General features: G+C 45.5%; 1 protein-coding gene across 3 annotated transcripts in view; it reads left to right on the top strand.

Annotated features, from left to right (window-relative positions):
- Nucleotides 1–23,273, top strand: part of KANSL1 (KAT8 regulatory NSL complex subunit 1) — a 225,147-nt gene that overhangs the window by 33,164 nt on the left and 168,710 nt on the right. The window contains exon 1 of one of the 3 annotated variants that reach the window (XM_068263654.1): nucleotides 9,528–9,924. The exons of the other annotated variants lie outside the window; for them this stretch is intronic. The gene's annotated coding sequence lies outside the window, so the exon portion shown is untranslated. Of the gene's footprint in view, nucleotides 1–9,527; nucleotides 9,925–23,273 lie in introns of those variants that run through there. 3 annotated transcript variants of the gene reach the window in all.

The following is a 23,273-nucleotide window of genomic DNA, read 5'->3' as shown; positions in this document are numbered from 1 at the left end:
CTTGAAGTGGTTTTGAGATGAAAAACTAACTTTAACAAGTAATGCTGGAAATACACGGCTCGATTCTGAGCCATTTAGACGGCTCAATAGAGAATTTCCGATCTCCGGCCTGATCGTTTCCGCGCTCAATTCTGCATGGAGGACAATGGGAAAAGATAAGACAATCGAGAAGAAAATAGAATCGCCTGCAGAATCGAGTGCGGAAAACGATCGGCACAATATCGAGCCGTGTATGCCCAGCATAACTTGTCTATATATCTAAAGTTTTACACATTTACAAAGCATATCTAGCTGCAAATTGCTTCAACAGTTTGATCATTTATTCCTGTGATACAATGAGGGCAGCCATGTTCTGTTTTTTCACATTGTCACAGGCTGAGGGCTGGAGATGCTATCAGCTTGCCTGTGTGTAAATTCACTCCCCTCTCCTCCTCCCCCCTCCCCTCTGCCTCTGAAATCTCTGGCTAGTGACCTCCTCCTCCTGCCCAGACTGAGCTCCCATAAGCCCTTGCTACAGTGCCAAGGCACAAAAGGAGCTGTGGGCGAGGCTTGTTTAGTTTATAGGGAATTAGATTTTTTAAACAAAACAAAAAAGTATTTGGCTTGAGGAATGCCCTATAAACTATATGTAAGGAACACAATTATGCAATGAGTAAAAGTTTATCTCGGATCCACTTTAAATGTGTATAAAGGTCTACTTGTCTGTGTGACATGACCTTACTGCCTCGTACACAAAACAGTTAATGCCATGGCGACGGGGCAAGCCCTAAAGGAAATCCCATTCAGAACGGGATTTCCTTATGGGCATGATCGCTGGTGGCGATCGGAAGGGAGGGAGCAGGAAGGGGAGAATCATGTAGCGAGCGCTAGGCTAGCTACATGATAAAAAAGAAAAGTCGGGCGGAAAAAAAAAACCCTCGCACGGCCGCGGGAATCAGAATGCCCAGCAGGTTAAACTGTAATATCACCCCTTTGAGCCATAGGGAAACATGGGCATTACCTTGCATATTCAGTTGTAACTGACAGCTGCTGATATATAACTGACAGCAACTGGTATATTTCAGTTCTGACAAAATATTGTCTGAAAAGGAAAGGAATCACTGTAAGAAGTCAATGGTGAGCTTCTGAGAGGAACTGACGGTGAGGTTAGTTTGTAGTAATCATTTGCAGCTACGTCATGTGTTTATTTTAATTAATTAATTGTACTCGCTGCAGGTTCCCTTTAAAGTGGACCTGAACTCTTGCAGAGGTCAGAAGGAAACCACAGAGAAATGCACCCTGTATGTATTTAGTAAGTTTAGCCTGTCTAATTTCCCCTTACCTGTGACTAATCACAAGTTGTAATTTGATCCCTCGGCTGTGTCAGCTGGCTGCCACAGCGCAGAAACAATAGGTAAACACAGGATGTTTACAATATGTCTGCTTCCATGAAAGCAGGAAGTAGACAAACAGCAGATGTATTTCAGGATTTGTATCAGCTGTAACAAAGGAATGTTTTTCCTTAAAGGTTATTATGCTGTTTTGTATCTTATAGAGCAGAGAGGATGTTCTGAGTTCATGTCCACTATAAGGCCTAATGCACACATGCCAATATTCACTCTCAAGTGACAGTTTGATCTGAATGGTCAGATGTTCCATGTTTTATGTTGAGTGAGGCCTCCTTTCCACGGACTGTTGATAGGCAGTGAAATGCCTCTCGAACTCTCACAACTGCTCACTGCTGCCTGGTGACTGCTTGCTGAGCACACAGTCCAACTGTCCGTGGAAAAGAGGCCTTACTGGGCATGCTGGTAAATGTCAGTTGGTCCTGTAGTGCAGAGTTCCCCATCCCTGTCCTCCAGGCCCACCAACAGTACATGTTTTGCAGAAAACCTCAAACAGTCACAGGTGGGGTAATTAGTGTCTCAGCAGAGCCGATTACCTAGCTGTGTGGATTTCCACAAAACATGCACTGTTGGTGGGCCTTGAGGACAGGGTTGGGGGAACACTGCTAGTGGGTTCAGTTGTGAGTTGTGGTGGTGGAGAGCGTTGGCAATTGGTTTGCCGAGCTTTATTTTGGACACACAGCATATGCTGTGAAAGCCTTTTCCCAGGTGCTGTTGCTTTGCTGCAGAGAACTGAACAGTGTGGTGTGTGCTCTGTGGATGAGATATCTGAACTGCAGGGTTGGTGGAACAGAAATGAAATGCCTTTTATCATGTAATACAGTTTACATATATATATATATATTTTCAGGGTCCCTTTGAGCACATTATATAACATGAGAAACCTGTACATGTGGATGTATAGTGCTACTTAGAACTAGTCTGGGCTTTGTTTGTTTTTTTTTCTTATTGTAAGTAATAATTGTCCAGAGCTCTAAATGCTGTTTCTGACTTCACATAACTCTCTCTCACTGGTGACTACTCGCAGGTCATAAAACTCCTGTGTGGCTGAGAAAAATACTTCTGAGCAGAGGGGATACATAAAATATCCAATAATTCAAGATTTGCCTGTGGAAGCTGAACATTTATATTGTGCTTTTCTCCAGGGCTGCAGCCAGTTAAAGAGACACTGAAGCGAAAAAAAAATATGTTATGATTTGTATGTGTAGTACAGCTAAGAAATAAAACATTAAGATCAGATACATCAGTGTAATTGTTTCCAGTACCGGAAGAGATAAGAAACTCCAGTTATCTCTATGCAAAAAAGCCATTAATCTCTATGACTTTCAAAGTCATGGAGCGGGCTGTTTTCTGACTTTTTTTATTATCTCAACTATAAGTGAACAGTTTTCTTTTTCTCTGCCAGAGGAGAGGTCATTAGTTCATATACTGCTCTGAAAGAATCATTTTGAATGCAGAGTATTGTGTAATCTGCACATATTATAGAATGATGCAATGTTAGAAAACACACTATGTACCTGAAAATAAAAATATGAGAATATTTTCTTTGCTGCTAATCTTCTAGTAATTATTCATAGTACACAACCAATTCATTATATCATATTTTTTTTTTTCACTTCAGTGTCTCTTTAAGGTGTGCTCTACGTGTTACAAAGTTCATTGTTGAGCCTTGCCCATAGACTCCTTACTGTTTTACATACTGGCTCGAGCCGGGATGCGAACCCTGGTCAAAGAGCACCAAAGGCAACAGTCTTACCAATACATTCCAAGCACTATTCCTATAGACTTGTGTATACTGTGCCTGAGGCTTCCCACTATTTGTATAGTCTTGTATGCCCTGATGGCTGCTGGTAGTCGAGGATGTGTGGCACTTTTCTGAACGCTGTATGTTCTATTCAATTCCAATGGCTTCCTGGAAAATAACACATAAAATACGACCTCAGCATGAATGCAGCGTATGTTTATACTGTGGCGCTTGCACAGAGCACTACAGGTCACCCCGGCAACTGGCATTTTTAAAAGTTGTGGTTTTTTTCTGTGTTCTTCCCCCATCCCTGTATGAACTGTTTTTTCGGTACTTATCCGTTAGCCGGGCGCATCCGGCAGGTGGCGCTGTTGATAATTCCAAATTACTTCACGTCAACCTGTGAATGTAACCGTCGGATGCGCCCGGCTTAACAGATCAAGCCGCCGGCTTGCTTCGTGTCTCGCTCTCCTCCCCCTCTTGCCCTCTCTCGTATGAGCCTTGGGGAGGGGACATGCGTGTCCCCCCAGAGTCGTTCGTCGCGGCATTGCTACGAACGACTCTGGGGGGACACGCATGTCCCCTCCCCAGTGTTCTATAGGAGAGAGGGCAAGAGGGGGAGAAGAGTGAGACACGAAGCAAGCCGGCGGCTTGATCTGTTAAGCCGGGCGCATCCGGCGGTTACATTCACAGGTTGACGTGAAGTAATTTGGAATTATCATCAACAGCGCCACCTGCCGGATGCGCCCGGCTAACGGATAAGTACCGTTTTTTCAAATGTTTGATTTATTCCTTGGGAATGCAGTAAAAGTACTTTAAAGGATACCCAAAGTGACATGAGATAGCATAGTTATTAGTGTGCTAGGTGCTGTAAGTACACATGTCTGTATTCCTTTTTTTTTTTTTCCCCCTCTGCCTGAAAGTTAAATATCAGGTATGTAAGTGGCTGACTCAGTCCTGACTCGGAATTTCTTATCAGTGAGGGTCACACTATAGTCACTTCCTGTCTAACTATAAAACACTTTCCCAGCAGAAAATGGCTTCTGAGAGCAGGAAAGAGATTAAAAGGGTCACTAGTTAATGATTTTAGCTCTGGCATATTTTAATGAATGTGTCATTGAGCAAAAACAATAAACCAGTTAAAACTTAAAAAGTAGATTTAAATAGAAAATAAAAATGTGGAATATCTTAGTCATTTTTAGGAGAAGGGAGATGTATACAATTGTTTTTCATTAGTTTATTTTCGCCTCTGGTGTCCTTTAAGTTTTTTTTTTTTTGTTTTTTTTGTATGCAGTTGTGAATGCATATTTCAGTAGGAGTCTAGTTATTGAAGTGCGTTTAATCTGCAGCTAATAGCGAAACCTATCTGGCTCTAGTCTACTTTAGGGGACCCAGTGGGTAACCTTATAGGGAACACTTCTCCAATCATAGTACCCTCCTACTGCACAAAGCATTGTGATTGGACAAATAGTGTGGGCGGAGTTTACTTCAACCTATCTGAAACCTAGCTGTTTTGAGAGGGCGCTGTCCAACCAGTCGTTAGATAAATTACCTTATAGGGTTTTCTGCTGGGTCCCCTAAAGTAGACTAGTGCCACCTATCCTGCGCCACCACTCACTCACTCACTCACGTACACGTATTTGAGCTGCCCACTGGAAAGCATGCCTCTGATTTAGGAGTCGCATGACCATGCTGCTAGCTGTCTTCTCACTGCAATACAAGGAGGGGGGAGTAAAGCATTGTATGCAATTTAATCCGAGAATCTTGGCATGTATTGTATACTGCTGCTCTGACTCCTCGGCTGAGAGCATTATTCTCCTCATCCTTCCTGCTGGAAGCTGGTCTGTCATGTGCTGCACCACAGTCCCTCTTCCCATCATAGCAACAGCTGTAGCCTTGCAAAGCATACAGCACCCAGGCCCATATGCAATTCACTTTTTTTCTCCTAGGAGATAACACTACTTTTTAAAATAACTTTTTTTTTTTTTTTTAACATTTTGTAATCAAAAAAGTACCAAAAATTAGATAAAAAGTACTATTTTTTTTTTAAATTATTTTCCTGCTTGTTGCTGATTCAAAGGGCATTTTATTAACGAGTTAAATCTCACCTAGGACATACATGTCAAACTCCAGCCCACAACCCAAATCCGGCCCTTAGAGCCATTAAATTTGACCCTCAAATGGTTTTCCCACTATGCATTGTGTGGCCCATTCTAGACCTCCAGGGAAGCTATATTGGAGGTGAAGCCCCTGATCATCAGGGAAGGCATATGTGGGAGGGAGGGGGGGGGGGGAACTCTAGACACCAGGGAACTGTATAGGGGAGGGTGGAGTCTCTAGACACCAGGAAACTGTATAGGGGAGGGTGGGGGTCTCTAGACACCAGGGAGCTGGATTGAGATAGGAGTGGGGGCGGCTAAGTCACCTGGTAACTTTACAGTATAAGGGAGTGAGGTGGCCACTAGATATTATGGTAGGCCCGTCCCAGCATACAATTTTGTCCCACTTTGTATTTGTGTTTGACACCCCTGACATAGGAGATGAAGTGAATTGCAATTCAATCCCTGTGTGTATAGGGCAAGAAAACCTGAACCCGAAAAATAAAATTGTAAATCAACACATCATACTTTGCTCCTGCTTATTAATCTTTCTCCTTTCCCGTGTTCTGTTTGTCCACTGTGATCAGTGGAATTCTCCATCCTCCATTTCAAAAATGGCCATGAACCCGTGACCGCTTCCAGGTCAGCAGTTTGTTAAACAGTAATATTGCTGAAGCCATAGGAAAACATAGGCATTACCTTGCACATCAGTTGTCCTTTCAGTTCTGACAGGGCCCTTTTTCACTAGATCAGTTGCTAAGGCCACATTCACAGTAGGACACTGCGCTATGTTCCCTGTGTAACAGGAACGCAACTGAGTCGTACTGCACGTTGCGGTCGCATTGCATCTCGATAGGCCTCACTTTTAGCAGTAACTCATTGCATGCAGTGCATTACTATACTGCTATCTGTTGTAACGCAAAGCATCCGCCACCATGTGAATGTTGCATAATGTTGCAGTAAGCCGCATTATAAAGTGGCCATTAGACTGCTCCGCAAAAAACTGCGTTGAATGTGGCCTTACATTTCAGCTTCACTTTAAAGTGAACCTGTGTTGAGCTCAATTTAAAATAAACACATGACGTAGCTGCAAATGAATATTACATACTAACCTCACCGTCAGTTCCTCTCAGAAGCTCAACATTTTCTTCTTACAGAGTGATCCCTTTCAGTTCTGACAAGATTTTGTCAGAACTGAAATAGATCAGTTGATGCCAGTTATACAACACCAGCAGTCATAACTCTGAGTTCCACAACCCTGTCATCAAGGCCCACCAACAGTACATGTTTTGAAGATAATAGCACACAATCACAGGCGTAGTAATTAGTGTTGCAGCAGAGCTGATTAACTACCTCTGTGGATTTATTCAAAACCTGTAGCGTTGGTGGATCTTGATCACAGGGTTGGGGAACACTGAATAAACTGAAAGAACTGATGAGCAAGGTAATGTCCATGTTTCCCTATGGCTCAGGTGGGCGATATTCCAGTTTAACCGTGTGTTGTTGACCAGGAAGCTGTTGACCATTTTCAAAATGGAGGACAGAGAATTCCGTTGATCAGTGGGCAAACAAGACCCAGGAGAGGAGAGATTGATGAGTAGACTGCACGGGAGATAAGTATGATGTGTGTATGTTTTGACTTTTAATTTACACTTCAGGTTTGCTTTAAGGCAGTGTTCCTAACACCTGTCCTTGTGACTCCCAACAGTGCATGTTTTGCAGGCAGCCTCCCCTATGCACAGGTGGGGTCATTAGTATCAGCTAGGTGGATTCCATGTAGCTGAGACACTAATTACCCCACCTGTGCATAAGTGAGGTTGCCTGCAAAACATGCACCGCTGGGGAGTCACAAGGACAGGTGGTTTGAGAAAGTGGGGATTTTTTTTTTTTTATTTGGACAAGAGGCTATAAATCCCAAGCAGGCTGAAACTATAGTGTCACCATTATCCAGAACTTGGCCAACTGGAAGTCGCCACTAACCGGCATGCCTGAGGGGATAACTGGGGCAGTGCTTTAGGAGATTTACAGGTCATAAAATACTTGCTGAGCGTTTGGGCATTGTCTACTCGCTTCCTGTAGCTCCTAGCATCTCTGTGCATGGTGCGGGCGCTGTACACTGAGGGTGCTTGACGCCCGCAAGGAGCTGCAGGAAGGTTAGAGGATAGTGCTGGACACTTGGTGAGTATTTTGTTGCATGGCCGATTTCGATGGATTTGATCTATCGGACAGGATGGAAGATCTGGGTAGATGGCAGCAGATCGATGGCCCATAAAGTTGCATTGGATCTAATGGTGCAGTAATGCATTTAGATAACATCTATTGGAGATCTGTTCCCAGTGTGTGACATACATCTAATTCCTGTTAGATTCGACTTGACAGGCATCTGACAGAAATCTATCTGATGGCCGAATCTGCTGCAAATCTAGAAGTGTATGGCCACTTTAAAGGACACCGGAGGCGGAAATAAACTAATGAAATCAAGATTGTATCTATCTTCCTTCTACTAAAAATAACATTTTTAAGATATTCCACAGTTTTAACCGGTTTTGTTTTTGCTCAATGACCCATTCATAGAAGTATTCCAGAGCTAAAATCTATGAACTAATGACCCTTTTTATCTCTGTCCTGCTCTCAGAAGCCATATTCTGTTTTATAGTTGGAATTTCTAATCAGTGAGGGTCACACTGTAGTCACTTCCTGTCTGAGTCAGGACTAAGTCAGCCACTAACATACATGAGTCAGCCACTTACAGTTAACTCTTTCAGGCAGAGAAAGAATAAAGTAATACAGCATAGTTATTTGTGTGCTAGGCACTGTACATACATACGTCTATCTCATCATATCACGTCACCTCGTGTATCCTTTAGAGACACTGAAGTGAAAAAAAGATTTTTATGTGTAGTACAGCTAAGAAATAAAACAGGAGCTGAGACAAGTCTAATGTTTCAAGTACAGGAAGAGTTAAGCAACTCCAACTTGCAGAGAGCTCTGTCTTCTGAAGCTTGCTATCTCAACTGTCAGTGGTCGTAATTTATTTTCTCTGGCAGAGGACAGGTCAATAGTTTACAAGACTGCTCTGTAAGATAATTTAGAATGCTGAATATTCTAGAGAATGATGCAATGTTATAAAAAAAAAACACTATAACTGAAATAAGTGTGAGAATATTTTCTTTGCTTCTAATGTTCTAGTAATTATCTGTACTACACAACCAATTCATATTTTTTTTTTTTGCTTCAGTGTCTCTTTGAAGGAAACCTAAACCGAAAAAGAAAAAATACTTACCTGGGGCTTCTACCAGTTCCATCCTGTGCCCTCGCAGTCACTCATGGCTCTTCCGGTCCCCCGCTGCTAGCTAGTTTCATATTTGCCAACTGGTAGTCGGCCGGCCGCCATGCGTACCTTTTTACGCATTCCCACTGGTGCAGGAAGCCATCGCGGACATTAACGCGTACATTTTTACTCCCTACGGGTGAAAGGCGTAAAATTTTACGCATTGCACTCGTAGTGAGTAAAAATGTACATGTTAATGTCCGCGATGGCTTCCTGCACCAGTGGGAATGCGTAAAAAGGTACGCATGGCGGCCGGCCGACTCCCAGTTGGCAAATATGAAACTAGCTGGCAGCGGGGGACCGGAAGAGCCATGAGTGACTGCGAGGGCACAGGATGGATGCAGGGGCTGGTAGAAGCCCCAGGTAAGTGAAAATATATATATATATATATATATATATATATATATATATATATATATATATATATATATATATATATATATATATATATATATATATATATATATATATATATATATATATATATATATAATATTTTTTTTTTTTTATTTTATTTAGGTTCCTTTAAGGCTTGCATGCAGCTGCAGAATGCTGTGCTCGGCCTGCAGATACATCTATATTGGTGTGTCCTCCATGGCACGGCCCCAATGTACACTACATTGCAGTGGGAAGGGTGACATGAGTAGTAAATGCTGTGTGCATAGATAAAAAAGCAGCCAATAGGCGCTGTGATAGTGAACAGACCTCCCCACTGTACAGAGGGATTTCTGTGTCAGCCGCAGTTCCCGCTCTCTGCCACTGGAGGGAGCCTGGGAGCAGTACAGAGGGATTTCTGTCAGCCGCAATTCCCGCTCTCGGCCACTGGAGGGAGCCTGGGAGCAGTACAGAGGGATTTCTGTGTCAGCCGCAGTTCCCGCTCTCGGCCACTGGAGGGAGCCTGGGAGCAGCCGCCTTTAGCGCCAGTCTCCTCCTCTCCACGCTTCCTCCCTCCGATCTCTCTCCACCTCCCCCTCCCTCGCAGTCTTCCTCTCCGTCCGTCTCTCCGACGGCGCCATTTTGCCCCTCTCCTCCCCGGGTTCTAGCGGAAGAAGCGGGCGGGGGGGTCCCGGCAGCCCGAGGACACGTGGGCGAGGAGCAGCGCCCGTCTGGATGGTGATTGGGGGAAGGGAAGCGGATAATCTCCCCTCCATGCGACTCTCGGCCATCAGCACAGCACCTTTCTGTCTTATAATTGCCCCTTCCGTCATTGCCCCCCCCTAGTGGGGGGAGGGCGGAGTAGCCTGGCTGGAGGGGCAGCAGCAGCCCTGAAGATTGAGCCCTGGAGGGAGGGGGGCTTCCTCACCCCCCTTGAAGTGGACCCCTCACCCCCCCTTGAAGAGGACCCCTCACTTCCCTGCATCCTGTGTAAGTGCCATTCCCCCTCCCCAGCTGCAGACAGCCACATGCCCCCATCCAATAACCCTTTAAAGGGCTCCTGCACCCTCTGCCTCCCTGCTGTAACCCTTTGCATGCCACCGCCCTACTCCTGCTGGAGGAGAGGGGGAGGGGAGGCCGCTCTCACTGTACATTTCTCATACAAGACATGTTTGCCCAGTTAGGAGAGTGTTTTTGTTTTCTTGCCGGGGAGCAGGCATAGGGTTTTTTGTTGGAGTTTTGTATTACGCGTGTCATGTGACAGATGGCACAGTAGGTCATCTCTGGTGCCTATAGCCTCTGCTTGCGCATAGCCTCTAGGTTAATAAATCCTTCCGTATCAGCTGTCCGGTACAAAGACCCCTGTTTATGTAAAATCTGAGTTTATTTGTATTGCTTTGTGTTCACCTTGATCTGTACTTAATACTTCATGCAAGTCTATAGCCCCCCCTTTACACACCCCCTGCCTGTGCCTCTGTCTAGCCCATATGTGTCCCTAGGTAAATAAATCATTCCGTATCAGCTGTCCGGTACAAAGACCCCTGATTATGTATCTGAGTTTATTTGTATTGCCTTGTGTTCACCTTGATCTGTGCTTAATACTTCATGCAAGTCTATTGCCCCCCTTTACACACCCCCTCCATGTGTGTCTGTCTGATCTTCAAGTTGATATTTTTCTGTGGTTGGCAGACACTACTACTTTTATGTCCTCCTTGCTAGTGCTGATGACACTTTATTTATTTTTTTTCTTCTTGTGTTGCCATCTCCTCCGCATATCACTCAATACAGCCTCCCACCCACCTCTCTCAGCTTTTGGGTCCTTTGTGTTCAGCATTCATGCTCTATCGTCCTCCGGTTTCTCTCTAAGCTCCGGCCTTTCCCTGCTGAATGGCTTGCTCTGTGTGTTTGCTCCACTTCTCTCCCTGATGTGGTTGTGACGTTTTCCCTTCATTTTGGAATTGAATTTGGGCATGTAGACCCACCTGACTGTGTTGGGTTCCGTCCTTTTGACACCCCCCCCCCCCCTGCCATATGTCTGCTCCCGGCAAGGTGAGGTTCTGCCTGCAAGCTTTGCTTCTGAGATCCGCCTTTTATTTTGTTTGTGTACATTCCGCATTCATTGTTCAACTTTCTTACAACTTCCCACACACACCACCGTGTGATTGTACAATTGCAAGTTTCTGAATTGAAATCTCGGCATTTGGCCACACTAATGAGTGACAGCATGTATCTGCTATAATGTTATCTTACTAGGTAGGCAATCTAAAATGCAATAGCACTTTATGCATACAAAGGCTAGGTCATGCGGGAATCTTGATTTGGATCTCTAGTAAAACAATACCTGTTTTGATAATGTAACTAGATAAACAGAATATTTGATTGTATGTGACAAGACAAATAACATATATATTGTGCTTTTCTCCTGGTGGACTCAGTGACAGAACTGTAGCCACTAGGGTGCGCTCAGTAGGCAGTAGCAGTTTTAGGGAGTCTTGTCCAAGGTCTCCTTACTGAATAAGTGCTGACTTGCTGAACAGGAAGAGCGAGAGTCAAAAATGTATCCAGCCATTTTTTTAAAAAAATTTTTTCCCTGGTCTAACAATCAAATATCACGTCTCTTTCATTGTAAATTACTGCATATATATGAAGGGGAGTGATGAGGATATTAGTATATACTGATTATCTTGTTAAAACACTGACTCTTGTACAGTGTCATTCATTTCTGTGCACATCATGTCTGCTGATCAGTGATGTGGGCATATATGGGAAAACAGTGGATTGCAGGGAGCAGCAGACAGGCCTGATGCGTTGAGACCAGATCACAAACATGATTAGTCCTGTTGCACACTTCCTGTGGTAAGCACCGTGGGGTTTTGGAGCCAGGGACAGGGAAAATTAATAAGATGCACATAACAGCGTTGGTGATCAGCAAAGATGGTGAATGGAATGCATATCCATCCTACTTGCATGCAAATGTCATGTAAATTCAGCAGGAAGTATATTTGAAATGGTCCAGTTCCAAGTAGTGTGCGGATGAAATGAAGCAGTCAAGTCATAATTAGCCTCTCCTTGACAATCTCTGGTGTCTAGCGGTGTTTCTGTGCAGATTGATCAGGGAGCGTTTTCATTAAGCTGATGAAATGGGCATCCTGTCCCTAGATATCTTACATTATGACCCTATTGCATTAGAATGGTGTTTGCTATTTTTTGGAAGGGGGGGGGGGGAGGTTTTGAGAGATTGTGCTCTTGGGGAAGTTGCTTATATTTACATTTAAAGTATACCTGAGATTAACAATGTCCCAGGTTTTATACTTGCCTGGGGCTTCCTCCAGCCCCCTTGAGGCCGCTCAGTCTCTTGCCATCTCCCCAGGCCGCTCCTGTCCCCCGTTGGACAGCTCAGTACTGTGGTCAAGTCGCGCATGCCTTGTTGCGTTCCCGTGGTCAGGTACTACTGCGCAGGTGTGGAACACTCCCTGCTACGGGAGCACGTGTGGCCGATGACTATGCACGACTCAGCCACAGGACTCGGCCGTCATGCAGGGGACAGTAGCGGCCCAGGGAGAGACAGCGAGCGGCCTCGAGGCTGGAGGAAACCCCAGGTAAGTATAAAACCTGAGACATTGTTAATCTCAGACACACTATAAAGTGTACAAAACTGCATACCTAAGGAGAGGGAAGCCTCTGGATCCCAATGAGGCTTATAACTGCGTCCTCTGGGCCCCTGTTTCCTCGGGCTTGTTGGTAATGTGATCTGGGCCATGCTCTCTGACCAAGGCCATACTATAAGCCGGAGCTCATGCCAGAAGAGTGCAGTCCAGATCAGCTGGACGGTCTGTGAGCAGCAATGGGGTACCAGAGGACACTGGGAAGCCTCATTAGGATCCAGAGGCTTGCCTCTCCTTAGGTTAGAAAGAGAACCTAAGCCAAAACTTGGGTTCAGAATCAGTTCTTCTTCCATTGAGCAGGTAAGGTGGATTAGTGGGAGAGCAGGTGTTGCATCCAGTGGCACACAGCTAGTGGTTGAATCTCATATTTTTTTTCTGCTGGTTAGTGCGACGTGGTGGTGCAATGACTGTTTCCAATGAAGAAGCAAGCGATCTCCTTCCAGAGAGGCCATTATCTCCAAGTTTATGGCCCCTTTCAGACGCATGACTGAACTCTGCGCTTGCCGAGCAGTTCAGTCTCCCATTCTGCTGCCCACCAGTGCAGTTCGGGTGCAATTTAAATGCAGCTGAATTTAGTGGTAGTAACATCAGTTGTGTCAGGTGCTGACGTTACATAATGTCAGAGAACGCTCAGATCTGACTCCATGCGCGGGGCCGCCTGTCTAGTGCAGTTATCGAACGCTAACAAGCACCCAGCCGGTGTAGGACAGGAGCTGCACATGTGAAAGCACCATAGAGCAGGGCTTTTCAACCTGTGGTACTTTGCTGTTGGCCAGGTGGTACACCTCAGGTTTGCCTGCCACTTGTCCTGGTCCCATCTTGCCTCCACAAGTTCAGCTCCCCCACGCTAGCTCCTCGATGTGCTGCCCTGTGGCATACTTCAGACCTCAGATCAGTGGTGAAGAGACAGCCAGGCGAATGGTGCATAGTGTCAGTCGGGTTACTGCTGATCTGAGGTCTGAACTATTCTGCAGGGCAGCACAGCGAGGACCTCGGGGGCTTAAGGGGCTTCCCCATTCCTCCACAGTAGAGGGGATCCAGTGATGGGACACCCAAAGATCTCCTTGTCAGTAGCAGCTCCTCGCTTGAATTCTGGTGGAAACAGCCGAGCATGATTGGGTGCGCTCTACTGCGCAGGCACACAGGTGGTACTTGTACATTTTCAGGTGATAAAAGTGGTACAATTAGTGAAAAGATTGAAAAGCCCTGTTATAGAGGGTGTATTCATGGCCAGCTTAACAGGTTATGGTTTGCCACCATTTTCACTGGCTTTCAGGTGTGTGTGTGTGTGTCCTGGGCAGCTGGAGGTGGTTGGGGTATGGCATTTTAACACTTTGGCCATTTTAGGTGCTCATTAAAGTGTACCTGAGATCTTCTTACTGGGTTTATTTATACTTGCCTGGGGCTTCCTCCAGCCCCATGAGTTGGGTGAGCTCCCTTGCTGTCCTGCATGGCCACTTGGCTGCCTTGCAGGCCAGTCTTGCGCTTCTGCACATGCGTGACCCAACCAGTAAGACCATGGTGCTGACATCACACTGTGGCAGCCTTGTTGCATTGTGGGATATAACAGCTGTTTCCAACTGCCGAACCAGTAACCAGCATCTCCTTCCAGTGACCTCACCTGCCAGCAGTAAAAATGTCACCATGTGATAAATGTCACAATGTAAATCTGGGAGAGGAAAGCTTTTACAATGAGCAAACACTGACTAAATCATTTATACATAATTATTGTAAAAATTAAGCACTTTTGTTCATTACATTATTTTCACTGTAGTTCCTCTTTAAATTCTGGCAGTTCATCACTGGCTTGCGACTGCCTGTTTGTATGATACCGGTTTTCCTTGAGTACCTCTCCAATTCCCTGCTGCTGGGAGACAGAATCACATGGTAACCATCAGCTGCTTGTATGAAACAGCCTTAACCCATTCAGGTTCCGTCGTTTTCACGTGAGAAATGTTCACCTCCCATTCATTAGCCTATAACTTTATCACTACTTATCACAATGCACTGATCTATATCTTGTTTTTTCCGCCACCAATTAGGCTTTCTTTGGGGGGTACATTTTGCTAAGAGCCACTTTACTGTAAATGCATTTTAACAGGAAGAATAAGAAAAAAATGGAAAAATTCATTATTTCTCAGTTTTTAGCCATTATAGTTTTAAAATACATGCCTCCATAATTAAAACTCACATATTGTATTTGCCCATATGTCCCGGTTATTACACCGTTAAAATTATGTCCCTATCACAATGTATGGCGACAATATTTTATTTGGAAATAAAGGTGCATTTTTTCCATTTTGCATCTATCACTATTTACAAGTTTAAAATAAAAATATAGAAATATTTCATCTTTACATTGATATTTAAAAAGTTTAGACCCTTAGGTAAATATTTACATTTTTTTTGTTTTTTTTTTTTATAGTAAACATTTTATTTGGGTAGTTTTGGGAGGGTGGGGAGGTAAACGATAGATTTATAATGTAAATGTGTGTTAATTTTTTTTTTTCTTACAGGTGTAGTATTACTTTTTGGCCACAAGATGGCGGCCATGAGTTTGTTTACATGACGTCACTCTAAGCGTAGCACGCACTTAGAGTGACGCATCGGGGAGGGAACAGCCAGAAAAGGCACAGCTTCCGAGAGAAGCTGTCGCTTTTTCAGCGAGGGGGAGAGGAATCAATGATCGGTCACCATAGCCCAATACATTGATTCCGTGGCTACCGAATCCGCGGCCGGGAGTGCGCGTGCACGTGCGCGATCGGCCTCGGGAGCGCGCATGGTTCCTGGACGTAGAAACTACGTCCAGGAACCAAAGTAGGTTAAACATCCCTCAGCTGGCCTTTTTCAGGAGACACTATAAATAACATGTATATTGCGCTTTTCTCGTGGCGGGCTCAAAGCGCCCGAGCTGCAACCACTATGGTGCACTCCGAAAGCAGTAGCAGTGTTAGGGAGTTTTGACCAAGGACTCCTTACTGAATAGGTGCTGGCTTACTGAACAGTAAGAGCTGGTCTCCTGTGTCAGAGGCAGAGCCCTTAATCAGTACACTATCCAGCCACTACTAGATAGAAACTAACTCTGGTTTGATTTAATCCGGGGCAGGGGACTATGGATTTTTAATGCTCTCCCCATTTTTTTACATGAGTTTCTAGGCATTCCAGTTTCCTCCCACATCCCAAAAACATACAGATAAGTTAATTGGATCCTTCCAAAAATTGACCCAGAGACTTGTACAATGCTTAGAGGGTCAGAGCTGAGAATCTACCATGTGTAGGGCTTCCCTGATGGAGTGCGACTCATCTAGGCTGAGTGCATTGTTCCCCTTCCTCCTCCAGAAGCAGCCTGCTGATTCACTGCACCATTTCTCTTCAGTACTTGTAAGTGAATTAGTTCTTATAGAGCAGCGATTCTCAATTAGCATTGCGTCCCTTTTTATTAAAGAGGAACTTCAGCCTAAACAAACCTACTGTCGTTAAGTTACATTAATGTTCATTAAAATAGATAGGTAATATAATCTCTTACCCACTCTGTTTTAAAAGAACAGGCAAATGTTTGTGATTTCATGGGGGCTGCCATCTTTTTGGTTGAAAGGTGACAGGGAGCATGAGACACAGTTCCAACTGTCCTGTGTCCTGATCACCCCTCCCAGTTGTTAGGCAATAAGAACATCAGAAATCCCATCATGCTTTGCACAGTATTGGGAAAATTGCCCGGGCAGTTTTCTTTGATGGGGCGGAGCTTTGTTTTTCTTACCCAAGCCTAATTATTAGCTGCACAAAAGCGAAGTTCTGATGCTGTGAAACTGTTAAAACACAGAGCCTTGTCAGTGCTGCTGTGTAGATTTTAGTCTGGAGGTTCACTTTAATGATTGAGTTGGTCGCGTACCCCCTATTGTGGGGAAACATCATCTCGAGTAGCCGGGTGCTCCACCTGAATAATTTTGGTGAGCACCCGGCTGTCGTCGGGTCACCTCTTTATACTCTTCCTATGCTGTAAGCAGAGTTGCACAGACAAGTGCTGCCCCTGCATTCCTGTCATGCCCCAATCGGCCACTTTTTCATGCCACCTGGCTGGAAACATTTCTGGGGAGAACGCGCCGTTTATAGGGTAGTACAGCGGCGTTGTGGATCCAAACCAGCGATGGGTCCCTGGTTTGAATCCCAGCTAGGGCACTATCTGCATAGAGTTTTTATGTTCTTCCCAATTCGGCCTCTGGGCACTCTGGTTTCCTCCCAAATGCCAAAAACATGCATAATTGATTTATTTTGTGGTTGTTGTTTTTTTTAATCATTATTTTAAGCTAAAAGTTTAATTTAGTGCATGGACTATGAATGAAATTCAAGCCCCCCGCAGGCCCTACTAAAGTACCCCCAGGCTACGTGTGTCTTGTGTTGGGAACCGAGGTTATAGGGTACTTGTTAACAACTGCTGCTCTGAATAAAGTTTGATGTCCTGATACAATTTGTAACTTTCCAGCTTGTGGTTGCATAATAGGCCAGTGTTTCCCAACCCTGTCCTCAAGTCCCACCAGCTGTGCATGTTGTGTGGATCTCTGCATTGCTGAGGTGCTGATTGATCTCTCCTGTGCATCATGACGTTAACCTGCAAAGCATCCAGTGTTTTAGGGACTGGAGGGCAGTTTAGGGAAACGTTGCATTGAGCTGCCAGGGAGAGGATGTTCAGTGATGTATTCCTGGCGTTTCTTGCCACAGCTGAAATAAAATGCTGACACTTTTAGGGCCCAGACACTATAAGCACTTTTCTGAGTGCTTTTTGGCCTTCAGAGCTTTCAGAGAACTTTTTAAATAATGATGCCATTGACTTGCATTAAAATTGTGGTAAAATCGTGTGATTTTTGGAATGGAAGTGTTTTTTAAAAGCTCTCCGGAGGCCAAAAAGCGCTCAGAAAAGAGCTTCTAGTGTGTCGGGGCCCTTAAAGGGACTCCGAACACCTCTCATGGGCATGCCTTAAAGACTCCGACCAGTACTGCAAAGTACTTAAAGATGCATACCTGTAGCTTGTGCTCACCTCTTTTTTTTTTTTTCATTTGATGCCTGAACCGCCGTTCTACACCAAATAGTTTTTGTTTATTTTAAATATTGCAGCTATCATCTTGGCTATGTTATAACTTCCCCTGTCTTCTCAGTTAGAGAAGTGCATCACTGAATGAAGCAGGAAGAGGAAGTGACACGCATGGCCATTGCAAGAGGCTCCTCCAGAGGGGTCATAGCACAACTTTGTTGGAAGACGTCTGGCTTAAAGGCATGTCCATGAGAGGTGCTCGGAGTCCCTTTAAGCTCCACAAAAATGCTCACATCTTGGAAGTAATTGGCAAACCTTTTGACTGCACTGCATGCGGTATCTTCTGGACACCAGGTGAAAGCCACACTGATGTCTTCTAAACATCTCCAGAACGGGCTGTTTTATGCAACCAGTAAAATGCCAGCAGTCAACTATAGATCTGCCAAACTTCCATGAATGTGGCATCATTTATTTCCCTTTGATTGCACTAATGTATGTGAAGTGTTCAGTAACCTAGGCACATATTCTATAGAGAAATGAAGCATTCAGTTCCTTTTTCGCATACAGTGATAAAGAGAACAGGTCACTCTAGCAACCTGAAGTGATCCTTCCAGTGGAGGCACAACTTGTGCGGTGGGAGTCGCCGTGGTAAAAATTTGCATGCGGGTGCGAATTTCGCATGCGGGTGTATGCAAATTTTCATGCGAATTCGCATGTATGTGAATTTAACTATGGCAGTGCCTGTGTGCTTTTCCATTGATTCCATGCGAATTCGCATGAAAATTTGCATACCAAAACCGCATGCGAATTCCCTATTAAATACATTGTATGCGAATCGCATTGCGGTATGCGAATTCTGATGGCTCTGCCGTCCAGATTTTTTTTTCTGCACAGAAATCCTGACAAGTGGAAACCGTCCCATCCACTTGTATTGTCTATGCGAATCTGCATGCAGGAAACGCATGCAGATTCGCTCTAGTGGAAACGGGCCCTAATGCTGGGCATAGACAGCTCGTTTTTTATTAATCTAGCCGCTGATGGCTCGATTGATAATATCAGACGTGTTCAATTACCACGCCGGATCGATACCTCGCTCGATCCACGCGGGTGGACAATGGAAGAAACGAAGTGAGGATTGATCCGCACAGACGAGCGGGGACGCGCCGGCATCGAGCCAGCGGCTCGATTCCGGTGCAGAAACGAGCCGTCTATGCCCAGCATTAAAGAGAACCTGAGATGGGGTCTTGAAAAGAAAATCTACATACCTGGGGCCTACTCCAGCCCCCTCCGGCCTGATCGATCCCTAGTCCTCGGCCTCCTCGTTCTTCAGCAATTGGCCCTAGAATGCCCTCTGGTCCGAGGCCAACTGCATATGTGCAGCTGCTGTGCTCCCATTCCCTGAAGCATTCTGCACCTGTGCAGTACTACAGTTGCGGACAAACCGCCCGGTGACTGAGGAGCCGGAGGGGGCGGGAGAAAGCCCCAGGTATGGGAGTTGGCGGGCCACTGCGCCTGAGCAGCTCTGGCCACGCGTATTCTTCCTGTCCGCATTCAATGGACATTACTGCATTGGTTTTATTGTTAACATGAAGAATCGCATGAATGATTGATGCGTACAAAAATTTGCATAAAACCGCAAGTTCACATAAAGGAAAAATGTAATAACCTAGTGCAGTGATCTACAAATTTGTCTCTCCAGCTGTTATGGAACCACAAGTCCCACAATGCATTTGCCTTTATGAATCCTGACTGTGGCTGTCAGACTCCTGCAATGCATTGTGGGACTTGTAGTTCCTTAACAGCTGGAGAGCCAAGTTTGCAGATCATTGCCCTAGTGGAAATGAACCCTAAATGTGTCTTCAAACTGAATGGGAAGGTTGTTTCTGAGCAGATAGCTGGAGGTTGCTGAGCTGACGTTTAATCCTTGATGCAGGAGGCATATTCATGTATGTTTCAAAAACTATTTTTTTTTCCCCTCAAAAATGTCCATGTATCAATAATTTTAAAGTGTAACTCAAGTGAAAATCATGTAATATAGTAAAAATAAAGCACTTTAATTAGGTATAAACTTGGCACCTTAGCCCGTTTAATAATGGGCTAGGGCTGTCACCTATCAACACGCACGCGTGCCCCTGCCGCCCGGCCCCTGCCTGTCCTGCTCATGTCCGACGGCTGTCCCTGTGGCTCATGCACAGTAGTACGCAGGGACACACTGACATGGGACGCAGAGACACAGAGATTGTATTAGGTAGGATGCTTTAGTCAGTGTTTGCCCATTGTAAAATCTTTCCTCTCCCTGACTTACATTCTGACATTTATCATATGGTGCCATTTTTACTGCTGGCAGGTGAAGTCAGTGGAAGGAGATGCTGCTTGCTTTTTTTTAGCAGCTGGAAATAGCTGTTATTTCCCACAATGCATCAAGGCTTCCACAGTGTGACGTCAGAACCATGGTCATCACACTGTGGGAGGGGGTTTCACCACAATATCAGCCATACAGAGCCCCCTGATAATCCGTTTGAGAATAGGAAAAGATTTCTCATGGGAAAGGGGGTATCCGCTACTGACTGGGATGAAGTTAAATTCTTGGTTACGGTTTCTCTTGAAAACATTTTTTGCTAAATACCAATGTAAGAGCTGTGCCTGAACTTGGGTTTTAAATATCTCAAATGACATGTGAGATGTTTTGTCTTCCAGCTGCTGGCTTTAGTAGAGGAAAGGCCTTGGTTTGCTGCAGTGCAGTAAAGATAAGCCGGCTCCAGGGAGTAGAACAGAGGCTGGTTATTAGTCCTAGACTAAAGACTGGATTGGGCCGGGTCCCTCCACTTAACCTTTTCTGGACCGCCGCTATTAGATCCTACGCTGCACTTGTGGCAGTTCTAGCCTGATGTGGTATAGGATCTATGCTACCCGCCGTTACCGCTCCCCGAAGCAATCGTGCGCACCCGAGAGGGGAGATTAAGCTGTCATGACAGCTGGCATCTCCCCTCAGCGATCAGCAGCCATCGCGTATGGCTGCTGATTACGTGATCACTACGATGGCGGATCATAGTGATCACTTACAGAGCTGCGGCGTTGGTGTGGGGGGTGGGGAGGAGAGAGAAGAGGATCCACTCGCCTCCCTGCCGTTCCCATGGCGCTCCTCTCTGGCCGGCATCTCTGCTCTCTCTGACGTCCGGTACCGGCTTGATGATGACCTCAAGCTGCGATCCAGTGGCAGTAGGAGCGGAGAAGCTTGCCGGAGCAGAGGGGTCCGCTGCGGCTCATCGCTGGAGCCTGGGAGCGGAGTGAAGGCTGCTGGCTGGTGGGGGGGCGGCACCAGGCCACCATGGGGACACCTGGCCACCATGGGGACACCTGGCCACCATGGGGACACACTGCCCAGCATACAACAGAGGGGATCCGGCTGCCTGACCCCCCCCCCCCCCCCGCATACAAATTCGCCTGGTCCTTAATGGTTAAATTTCACTGTGCATTCTCTTTAAGGAACTTGCATGAGCAGTTCTAGCCACCGCGCGGCGGTACTTACTGGTCTGTGTGTGCGCAGACGATCCCAGAAGGGGGTGGCTGTGGGATTCGCTGCCTCGTGCACGAAAAATGCTACAATGTCCTCCAAGTCGCTAAGGCAAGCGATTCAGCATTATCCCCCATGGCAGATTTTCCACAGGCGATTTGCTTGAGGAAACTGCGGATTCGGCCTGATTTACGCAGCAGTGGAAACAGGCCCTAAGCACCGCATGAGCAAACTTCCAGAAGAGTATTCGGAGGGATGCAGTCAAATACTTAGTGCAAGGAACCGGAGGGACCCCTAATACACAGAGCAGCATCAAGAGTCTATGGACAAGACAATCTAGCCCACCATGTGCTTTATTAAAACCTTTTTTTTTTTTAATCAATTTATGGGTACTTTTAACACCAATTATAGTCCAATGTTTGGGAATGTTGATTGTGCGTTTCTATAGCCCATACATGTCAAACTCTGGCCCGCGGGCCAAATTTGGACCTCATAGCCATTACATTTGGCCCTCAAGTGGTTTCCCACCTTTGCCTTATGTTTGGCCCTCTCTAGACCAACAGGGAAGCTTTATTGGAAGTGAAGCCCTAGAACACCAAGGAAGTCCTATGGGGGAAGTAGGGGGAAACCACTAAACACTAGGAAAATGTATAGGGGAGGGTGGGGGCCTCTTCTAGACCAAGCATGGGCAAACTCTGCCCTCCAGCTGTTAAGGAACTACAAGTCCCACAATGCATTGCAGGAGTCTGACAGCCACAGTCATGACTCATAAAGGCAAATTCATTGTGGGACTTGTAGTTCCGTAACAGCTGGAGGGCCGAGTTTGCCCATGCCTGCTCTAGACACTAGGGAACTGCATAGGGGAGGGAGGACCACTAGACACCAAGGAACTGTATGGGGGGAGGATTATGGCCAGTAGACATTGAGGTTGCCCCATGACTTGGTCCCAGTGTACGGTTTTGTGCCCACTTTGTATTTGCGTTTGACACACCTGCTATAACCCAATCCCAAGCTCTACCCTTGTACTTACTGCCTGCTGTGATCAGACACAAAAAAAAACCGCCTTAACTGGACTTGGTGACTAAATTTCGTTTTTTTTTTCATAGATTTATTTATTGTATATTGAATCTAGTACCATAAGGGCCAGTTCACAGCGCTCGGTTGCATTGCAGAATAATTCTGCATGTCATCTCACTGCCCATACAATCCTATGGGCCTGTTCACAGTGCTGTTTTTGTAACCCATCGCGTTCTAACTTGCTCCATGCAGAATTTGTATTAGTCATTGCAGTTCACACTCAGTATAACTTGCACATTATGCAACGAACCTCTGTAAATCTAACCTAAGGACTGGGACCCATCAAAGCGTTTTTGGCAGCGTTTTGGGATCGCTTTCAATCACTAGCCGTTTCCCAGAATGCTTTGCCAATGAAAGTAGTTGGGGGAGGCCCCACTCGTGCGATTGTGATTAGGGAAATTGCAATCACAGGACGTGCAGCATTTTGGGAGCGTTTGCACTCTGTGTTGTATCGGAGCAGGGAAATCGTTTCGCGATTGATACCGCTTTGTAGTAGGTCTCAGCCCTAAATGTCTAATAGTATGTAGTAGTTTGCTCACCGTAAGTAGTTATCTTGATTCTGGGATTTGTACAGACTAGCCATGTCACACTTAAAGTGGATACGAGACAAAATTTTGCTCCCTTTATTTTTCCGCTCCTTACATATAGTTTAATGGGCGTTCTAGCCCCCCCCCCCCTCCCCTTGTTTTTGATTATTATTTATTACCAAATTGCATGTAAAGGAGTGTATCTATGCCCCCAGCTCCTGCAGCGCCTAGGCATTCTGAGTCTCATGCTGCAAGTGCTCATGGGAGCTCAGCCTGGGGAGGAGGCAGCTTTTGTTGAAGCATGCATGAGATTTCATAGGCGAGGGGAGTGGCGTTTTCACAGGCTGAGGGGTGGAGATGCAGATCAGCTTGCCTGTGTGTAATGATTACAAACAGAAACATGGCTGCCCTCGTATCACAGGAAGAAATAATCCTATACTGTTGAAGCAGTTTGCAGCTAGATTTACTGTGTAAACCATTGGTCCCCAAACTTTTTTGGTCAAGGGCCGGGTCAACATATTTCAGACTG

The sequence above is a fragment of the Hyperolius riggenbachi genome, chromosome 12, assembly GCF_040937935.1.
Source record: "Hyperolius riggenbachi isolate aHypRig1 chromosome 12, aHypRig1.pri, whole genome shotgun sequence".
Classification (NCBI taxonomy): Eukaryota; Metazoa; Chordata; class Amphibia; order Anura; family Hyperoliidae; genus Hyperolius; species Hyperolius riggenbachi.
This window is presented reverse-complemented; position numbering and strand designations above follow the sequence as displayed.